The sequence below is a fragment of the Acanthaster planci genome, linkage group LG08, assembly GCF_054643075.1.
Source record: "Acanthaster planci isolate LZ-2023a linkage group LG08, COTS_SCS, whole genome shotgun sequence".
NCBI classification, from domain to species: Eukaryota; Metazoa; Echinodermata; class Asteroidea; order Valvatida; family Acanthasteridae; genus Acanthaster; species Acanthaster planci.
Genome location: NC_141784.1, coordinates 20296547 through 20306599, shown reverse-complemented (window position 1 = coordinate 20306599; position 10053 = coordinate 20296547).

Sequence of the window (10053 nt, the reverse complement as noted above, 5' to 3'; positions counted from 1 at the left end):
GCGACTCGGCCAGGCAACGCTGCACATTTTGTTAAAACGCGTTTGTCACTGGTCCTTCGATAAAAATGAACTCAATTGACCTTATTAACACAAGTCGGAAGCGAGGTTGACTTTTTATATTGGGAATTTGAAAATAATATAAAACAATGAAATAAAAGCTCATTACAGATTAATTTCATTTACAATGATGAATGATGGAAACATTATTATTTACGATATCTAATGTTTTCAGAAGCATTTAAAACACAAAACGAAAGTAAGGCGTGGAACCCAAAGTAGCCTGGCACCATCCGATTTGGCAGATAAGATAGATTCAAGGAACATGATCAAAAATGGCTTCCTTACGAAAAAGGTCTCAGTTCAAGTAGAGTAACGTACGCCAATCAATGGCATTCGTGTAGTGAATAGCATTTTCCAACTCTCTATGCAAATAACATTAACCGTTGAGTTCCCGAGGACGTATTTGCACGTATCATGACCGCACCACAAATTCACGGCATATTGTGGAAAGAAAGTCAATGACGATAAATTGAAAAGCGTGTGCAAACACCAATCATAGTAAGCAGACATTTGCTGGTTTCGTTTCAATAACAGCTTTAACTGAGGAGGGGATAATAATCACTGACGTCATCACGATTTTGTTTGCGATTCTGATGCTATGCACCACACTTGTACCCTGGAATTCGGAATCGACTAATTGAATGCCTAAGAAGTGAAATCGGAGATCAATGAGTATCGATTAGCGGTGGTGACCGCGCACAACACGCACGATGCAAGAAAACATCACAATGCAGCGGGGGGACAGGACCCTAATGTGGTTAACGTTGCTAACTAAATTCCGAGGCCCGGGAATTATACAAATTACGCAAGGTTCCCTTTCCTGTTTGGCTCCCGTCCCCGCGGGTGACAAAACAACCTTAGAGCCCCGTGCGCAAGGTTGTGGCAACAAATTACCCAAGTACGTGATGTCAACCGGCGGGCGTGCAACACAGCGGGCGTTTCCTGACATCCGATGCAGCTTGTCTTGTCAGTCAAGTTGAATGTGTGTACTTCTCCGTCCCGTCTTTTTTCAGGTTGTGTATTGGGTCTGAAATCCATCGATTAATTGAGACATCGTCCACGTGAGCAAGGGTATTATTTCTTTCATTTCTTGCTTTCTGGCCGTCACTGTACATACCCCGGACGTCAGTACATTCTTGGGAATAATACTTTCTAATTTCCCATAATCAGGGGTGGGTGGGGTTGTAAACATTTTGACAGACCATTGTATCTCTCTTAGATATCAGGGTCAAGATCTGACCTAGTTCAAAATTCGGGACTAAGAGATCATTATTCTATTCAAGCCCCAATTACAGAAAAAAATGCTTATGCAACAGCAAGAGCCCTCTATCTGCATGCATGAACTGAGATCACGCATTTTGTCGGTGACCGGTAGTTTCCATTGCCAAACCAAGTTTGAAGTCGACCCGAATCCTATGAAAACTTCAATGTATTCTGGGAGTGTGCTCAAGTTTTTCCCTCCCAGTTTTCCATAGACACCAAATGCTAGACATGGAATTATATGCTGCCGAAATAATTCTCCGTACCCAAATGGTATACCCAGGGGCCAATTTTATAGAACTGCTTAAGCACATAATCTGCTTAAGAGGGAAAAAAATTTGCTTAATAAACAAAGGTAACCAGCTCAAACTCTGAGTGTCATGCTAACCAAAAAACAGCTAAATACAATTCTAAAACAATATACATCACATGGAGTTTTAGCTGGTTAACTGATTTATCAAGTAAGGTTTTTTCGCGCTTAAGCAAATTTTGTGCTTAAGCAGCTCTATGAAATTGGCCCCAGGTTTTTACTGACGTCACAATGGGGCTGCAACCCCTATTCTGTGTAATAGTCAAACGCGTCGAATATTTCACGACTTCATATACATCTACATGCTCCATAGATATGAGAAGAGTCCTCAGTTTTGTTTATTCTACTGATATCTAGGCCATGCGATGGGTTATCACACATGCGTGCCTGGAATACGCACAAGGTTGACACAAATATATTAAAGGTTGTGCACAAAACAAGGCGCAGTTTGACCTAGGCGTGTGATTTTTTTTCGCCGTTTAGGCGACACGACATGGAAAATTTAGGGAGAATATGGAACACCATCAATATCGGGAAGAAAATACACCCACGAGGGTGTCGGCTGTTTTGGTTCGTGAAGAAAACCATTTTTACAAGGCTTTGCTCTGGAATCCGCTCAACGGTCATGCTCTTTACACAAGAAGAGTGACACTTCTCAAAATCAACTGAGGAATCAATACCAAACGAGAGCTGTTTTCATGAGAATCAGACCCCTGAACTGAAAGTGAGATGTTTCTTTTACTTCCTAACAATTTCATCGCGATGCCAACGCCCAATTACTCATGAAATCTACTGAAATTAATTCAAAGACTCACAACGAACACAACTGGCGAAAAACTGAAATGCAACTGATGAAGATAGAGAGCAGTTTAGCACATTAATCTGCTCATTCACTCCGGATCACAAGTCATCTATCAAAATGAAACGCACTTCATCTCTGACAAATTGCGCACAGTCCCCTCGTTAAATACGAACAGGTCAAACGTGACCTGTGATCTAATTTACTCCAACCAACGTGAGATAGTAAGTACACAGGCCACTTGCCAATCACTCTGTGGCCTACAGACATCGAGGACCGCACGCAGTATAAAATGTACAGCCAACACCGGGATGTGCATTATAAATATTTTCAGGGTTCCCAGTATTTCATGAAAATAAACTTCCTCGATACTTCGCCGAGGTTTTTGCATCATGAATTTTCTAAATTCACAGATATTTATTTCTACCCTTTGTCCAGTTTGACAGGTCTTTAGTGTTGCTGCAGTGAACAATACTTGCTGTGAAATATAACAGACTTTTGGGCCAATCAAGATTGCCTGACTGTTCGATAATTTGAGGTACTTTTCTCACCCCCCCCCACTTTTCCCTGACTGGTAAAAGTGGAAACTCATTTTCCAGGCTTCCCTGATTTTTAGGACGGGCTCGGAACCCTGGTATTCTTTGAGATGTCCCCTGCATAATTTTGGGGTCTGCGATATGAAGTGTACTCCGTATGGAAGGGCGTCTCCATTTTGCTTGGCCGGCAAGAACGGATATCCATGGGAAGCGGCCGTGCAGCCACTTGACCACGGTCCCAGTAGCCGCACGTGCCACTGCCTATCGTAGCCGAGCGTAGATTGTCTTTCTTTTGTGAGTTTGTGACGTTCTGAAAACATCCATCAGAACCCCACAACGTCACAAAAGAAAATTCGTACACGGTGCTACTCCACCATGCAAACCATCAACTCGTAGCTGAATTTTTTTTCGCTGGCTGCTTAAGATGTGTCCGGTGGACGACAGAGGGCGCTGCAGGCTTTGGAATTTGAAGGAGTGACCGAGGGTCTCTCAAGGATCACTTCTTTGTAGGATCGGTCTTCTGCTGACCATATCTTGGCAGTTCACCTTTACCGATTGGCCTTGGTTATCGCTGTTAGCACACCGTCGCTTGGCATCACTAACACGCGGTATTTTGATCCGGTTTACGCTGTAAAGGGTATGGGTGATGCGAAATATGGAATTGAAAGCCGTGCACAGGGGATCGATTACAGCGTCCATCTCGAAAAGTCGGCCACGGCGCCGATATCATGAACTGTCCGGAAAGAACACACGAGAGCAATGATCGGGGGGCTGCTCTCGCGTCATCAAGACCTCCAATGTGAAAATGACGAGCCTCGTGACTGCACGCCTTAGCAGACCGGGAGGGGGTCCGGTCTTGACGTTCTGGCACGAAAGCAGATTGGCCTAAAATAATTGTAGTCACGTGGCGCTCATTACGTATTCACTTTAATTACCGAAGTAATTGGACATGCATGTGCAATTTCGGGCCGTGGAAATTTTGGACCAGCTTTGTTGCTGTTGTTATAGAACGAAATGGAGCAACAATCGAGTCCCTAAAACATAGAGACAAAGATGCTCAGAAGAGACGCAGAGTCTCCCTAAGGAGTCTAGGTTTCGTCACAGTTTTGATTGATATCAGCTATTCCATCTTTTGTCGAAGGTGCCAAGCGAATGAATCAAACATAGCCCACGAAAGTGCAAGACATCGCCGCTGGTGTTGTGAATCGCACGCCTTGGAACTTTGATTAAATCCAGTCTCGCGAAAGAAAATACTCGGCAAAGAAATATGTGACCAGAAAAAAAGCAAATCATTGCGACCAATGTCGTGATGCATCATTTTATTTAAGATACTGGGTTAGCGGGAGTGAGAAGTAACGCTGGCATTGACCTTCTAAGCATTAATGCGGAGCAAATAAAAAAAATGCCTCATACGCTCTCTATGCGCGGTCCTACCTTGAATTTCAGACACCCCCCCGGCGCGTGCGCTGTGAAAGTATTCTCAGCAGTCCCTTTCTTAATCAAATTTCCCAGAAATGTCTGGCTCTGCCAGGCCGATTGCATAATTTGCTCGCTTTTTTAAGCGGGGAGGAGCCCCTTTATACTTAATTGTCTCAAATGTAATGACATTTAAACCCTCTTAAGAACCATAAATGCAATTGTTATGGCAGCAGAAACTGACCCCGACGAGTAACCAGATCGTGGCATTCAACTCGCAAGGCATCTTAGTGACAGGTCATCTCTGACCTCGACTAAATCCATAATTTGATATTGAAACAAGCAAAATGGTCTTGTTTTTTTCAAAACACGATACAGAGCCTTTCACATCTTTCACAATTCTAAACATGAAGATCTGTGTATAAAAGCTCAACAAAACTCTTCAAAAGAGGAGGGATTTCCGTTGTCAGGCACGTACACAAACATCACTGCTTTAATCAGAACGAACTACAGGAAGATTTTCGCACCCTGAATGTACCGTGTAACTGGAGCCGATTCTCAAAGTCAAGAACGCACATCAGCCCTCATGCTGGAGAAGGAGGTGCTTTCCGTAAACATCCGATGTGGTCGACGGTAACAAAAGGTCTCCCTACGGAGAGAGTTAGTGTCACGTCCGCATCGGCAAGAGGTTTGAAAGTCTTCTACAGTGCAGTGGTCATCAAGTGTTTAAAACCCACGGAAGCAGTTCCCAATCCCAACTGCAAGCATAAAGTGCAAGATAGATATTGGGTCATACATTAACCTTCGAATTTAGGAAGGGGTCATCCAAACAGCTTCGAGAAGCACATCTTAACATTTTCCCCACAAGTTATAACTCCTCACATAAACGGGCCAAAAATATGTGCCTCTGGCCGGCATAGTTTTAATTTCTAGCGTTGATGAAGTCTTAGTTTGAGCATCACACCCGAACCCCTAACCAAATTACAGCACATTCCCAGCTATGAGAAATATTCACTGCCCATTAAATAAACAGCTATACCGCAATTTAGCGCGCAATAAGGTAGAATTTTGCTCCTGGATGTCCCCGGAGACCACAGGTGAACGCTGGTCCGGGTTCTTTGCTGACAGGTGCACAAACTCGTCTCTAGGCGTGCACCGCTGCCAACCTGGATTTTCAAACTGGGAGCCACTCGATTCTAAGTGGCTGTCTCCACTTGGGATTTGTCAGCTAGATCCGGTGACGACATGGAAAACAAAATTTCCAGCGAGTCCGTGGTGGTAAGACGATACCGGCTTGTCCCGGGCCGGGATTGATTGGAGGACCGGGGCGGGGAGTTGTGGAGACCCGGCCGATGTCTCCGGGCCCGGGGACAACTGGTTGAAATTTCCTGCGGCCGTGCCGAAACTTGCTGTGTTTATTTCCTCGACTTGTCGCCACTGCTGACAGGCGCTGTCGCGGTGTCAACCACAATGCGAAGCCGAAATCGAAATGATGCAACAGCAGCCTTCAATTGATTTAAGAGTGTACGGTTTGTGGGCACGTAGCTTCCTCACTCGTGGCACAAGGTCCGTTCTGCCATCCGTCAATCGGCCTTCTACGCTGCTCCAAGATTAACGTCAGACAAGGTCACATAATAGTAACCATTTCCAATCTACTAGAGTATTTTCTTCATAACAGGAGAGATCGTATGTCAAATGTAGAACGTCACTAGAAGTCTGCCTTCAGCCGCTGCTTAAAGTTCCCAGGCCAAGTAAAATCAATCGGACTGACAGGCAGTTGATGCGACATGGCGAAGACTCTGTCAACGAACACCCGGACGGACAAACGGAACGGAGGAATGCAGTGTATATAAGGTCTGGTAAAATTCTGGTTTGTGACAAATAAGGGACGAGGCCGCTGTAGTTACTGGTCGAAGGGAGCAGGAGAAATCCGATTGCAACAAAGACGCTCAAGACTAAAAGCAAGCGATGCTGGTCTAATTAAATTCCTTTCACAGCTAATTCATCAGAGTCATTAGATTGTAATTAAACCACTGTAAGTGGGTCACGCACGCAAAGGCACTACCAACCTCAGGTCAAAAAGACAAGAACGCCGCCGCAATCACCCCAAGCGCTGTGGCTCATGCACCATTTACTGGTGTTAAGATTAAATCTATGAGCGGGCGCAGAAAATACAATTTCCAAAAATAAACTTCCAAAAATAATAAAGTAATAAACTACGTAGCGTATTCATATAATCGTATCACTCTGTATCAAGTGTCACAATTACACGGCTGTAAATGTATTAAATATCAAATAAGTAGGCCTCTCTCTCAGAAAATCGCTTGCAATTCAACTTTCAGAATAAAGAAGCCTTACTTTTTTTGTACGCAATGGTTTATACTAAAGGGAAGGGCCACGTATCCAAATGCCTATCTTTAAGACAACACAAGTGTATATGACGTCTACGAGTCTAGGTTGAAGATAAACAATTCTTAAGAACTCGAAGCACCGTAACAACTATTTGCAACGACTTATTTCCTCGTAGTACCCTCTTGAAAAGACATTTATGGGGATTATATTAAATAAGGCAGAGTCGACAGAACCGGCTGGTTGCGTGAAGGTTCCTTCTGTCGAAATAACTGTTCTCTGGTCCGAAACTTCGGTTCACTTTTGTTCTGAGTGTAGTCTCCATGCATTGCGTAACTTGTTTATCTGATTTACACTCTGAAGATGTTTGTTACAGAAAAGCACGTGAGAATCGTTTCATTGCGTTTTAGCCCTGAGATTAATTTTAGATGCAAACCTAAAATATACTGAGAAGAATGTTTGGACAGAGAATACTTTTATTTCTTTAATTCATGAGGATTGTGGTTTAAAACGTTTCCATATTAATTACAGACACTTAAAAATAGCACTAATGTTCCAAATTTAACTATATCCATGGTTATTTAATAAGGGAGGTGGTATTGAAACCAAAACCGAAAAGGTAACTCTGTCTCTGAATGTGCAATTTAGGTTGCCCAAAATATCAGTTCATGGAATGACGTGGGTAAACCTATCCCAAGACTAAATTCCTTGTTTAGCTGTACAAAGTACAAAATGTCAAAATTTGAAAAGGTGTAAACCATCCTTTAGTGCTCTTAAACATCGCCAGTATTTTCCCCCAAAGTCACTTTTCTGTCCTCAATTTCAAGTTCCAATTTACACTTCCGACAATATAGCGTGCCCCGAATTCAACTAATGTTACTGGAAAAGACAAATCGTATTCTGCGTAGCCATCGAGGCCAATTAATCATTGAAAGCGAATCGATTTAAATATCATGTACCAGCCATTAGGACAGTTCAGCTGTAATCGTGGCAACATGTGCAGGTGATATGACAGGGTTAAACCATTAAGAGTTTTTAATTAAACGAGGGTCATTTATATTCTCCGGCTCTTGATACATTCCCAACGCCTTGAAATTTTGAGCTGGGTCACTCGTACGTGCGCAAGTGCGAGCCACAGGCTCAGACAAAGGCCTTACGCGCACAAAATTGCTAATTTTAACATAAATACAGAGAACACGTAATTAATGCAGATGCTTAATTGAAATGTAATACATTACTGATACAAAGAAGTAGTAAGGAGTTCTGGTCAAACTCCTACCATTTCGTTGCCACTTTGTCACCACTTCGACGATAAAAGTTTACTGGCTTGCTATTGTTTGCCTCACGGTGGAGCTGAAGTGCGCATGCTGAAAATTCCGATCGGTCACGTCGTCACGTGGGTGTCTGCTGCCACCAAGCGTCTAAAAAGTCTCCCATTCAGTATTTAATACTAAACAATGAATGAAACAGCCAAGAGGTATGAATTTGTTTCACAGGAAAGATATGTTTTGACAAAAATCATATTTACTTTCATAGCGCAGGCTCTTTTCTTACTTCTGCGATGTGATCTATAATAATCACTTGAAGATTTGTCATTAATTTGTCATTCGTCAGACCATTACCCGTTCAATTCATTTCCCTGGCGAGTATTTGGCCCAACCAAAACCATATTTCTTTCAAGAAAATGCAGATTTGTGAAAGAAATATTATTTCTTGGAGTCCCTTTTCTGCCTTCAAAAGACGCAAGCAGTTGCCCACGTCACGCGCGAGTTCAAGTATAATCACGCTAGTCTGTCCTCTCTGAGTCACGTTGGTGGAAATTAAACCCGTGCAAATGAGTAGACTAAAGGGTGACTGTTGGAGTCATTTATCAAAACGGGGGGAAACCATTGCGAAGACCCGGTAATGATGCTGGCTTTTTTCGGATTGGGGAGAGAGGAGAAGGAGCTGGAAGAAAAGACAAACGATTTCCGTCGACATCATGGCTTCGGAATTGATTCTGGTCTTGCGCTCCCTGGGAACTTGATTCTACGGCTTCGGGGCTAATGAGCAAAATATCTTTGAGTCTCCTTTGGTCTGTTATCGTCTACTGCTACCGGTGCGATCGGTGTATCATTGAAATGGAAGGATGGTGAAGCAAAACTCTCTCCAACTAAAATCGAGAATTTATCATATCAGGACATGCATGACAGAAAGCCAATGAACTAAAGTTGAAATAAGTGTTTATAGGTTACTCTTGAGGGCAGTCCTTTGCCGAAGTATCTTCATATTCCATTCTTTTCCAGTCAAAATGTATTTTTTAGAAGCAACAACAGTTTTTCAGATTAGTTCACTTCTTCGTACATTATTACAGGTAACTTTTAGTTTTCTGAGTTTCACGGCCCGAACGCAATTGCCGTCTTCCAAGTTTGGCTTTAATGTTACTTGACTTTTTTTATTTAAACAAAACATGGGGAAAATCTATCGCATTGTGACAAATGTAAAACTTGAAAAAAGAAAAAAAATTAACATGTCCAGGAGATATCTGAAAAAAAGACAATAAATTAAGGAGTAACGCTTCAAATTCTCGCTTCACTTGCTTGAGTTTCTCAGAATCGACTTTCTGGGCTGTTTTGCACTAAATACTCCGAAAAAATGGAAATAACATCGAGTCTTCCGATAACTGCTATTCTGAATGGGTTTTAATCACGATTAAACTTTCGGTATTCTTGTAAAGAACGTTACGAATGCGCATTTTGAGAATACTTATGCACCCTACGGGACTGAATGCTCACAGATGCTTCGATAATGCTAATGGAAATCGATTTTCAATGAGTCGATACTTTGGCCGAAATTAGTAAAGGTATTAATGTCCACATGGAGTTCAATATTTCAAATGAGATGGTCAAGTTGATAGTTGAGAAGTTGATGTCCCTGCCTAGCAAAAGCAAACCCTGAATACTTTGTACAGTGATTTTATGTGAAACTTAAAATACTTGATAACTTTCCCCAATTGCAATACCTGGCGCCACGTGCCACGCGAGATGCTCGCTAAATAGGCTCGGGTTTTTTTGTGGGTATCAGAACGGCGCGTTTGGCAAGATCATTTACGGAAAGTAAACAGATTAGACCGGTGCTGAAGTGCACCTTTTTTGAGCGGAACACGCCGGCAAATTGAAGTTTCAATTAAAATGGCAAATCCCGGGTGGGGCAATTCGCAACATGGAACACGATCGCGCGAGCGAGACGGCTATATCTACCAAATCAATAACGAGCCCACGTCTTCATGTTTTTTTTCAAACTCCCGTCCAGGACGAATTTTTGGTCAACAAGGGACTCAGATG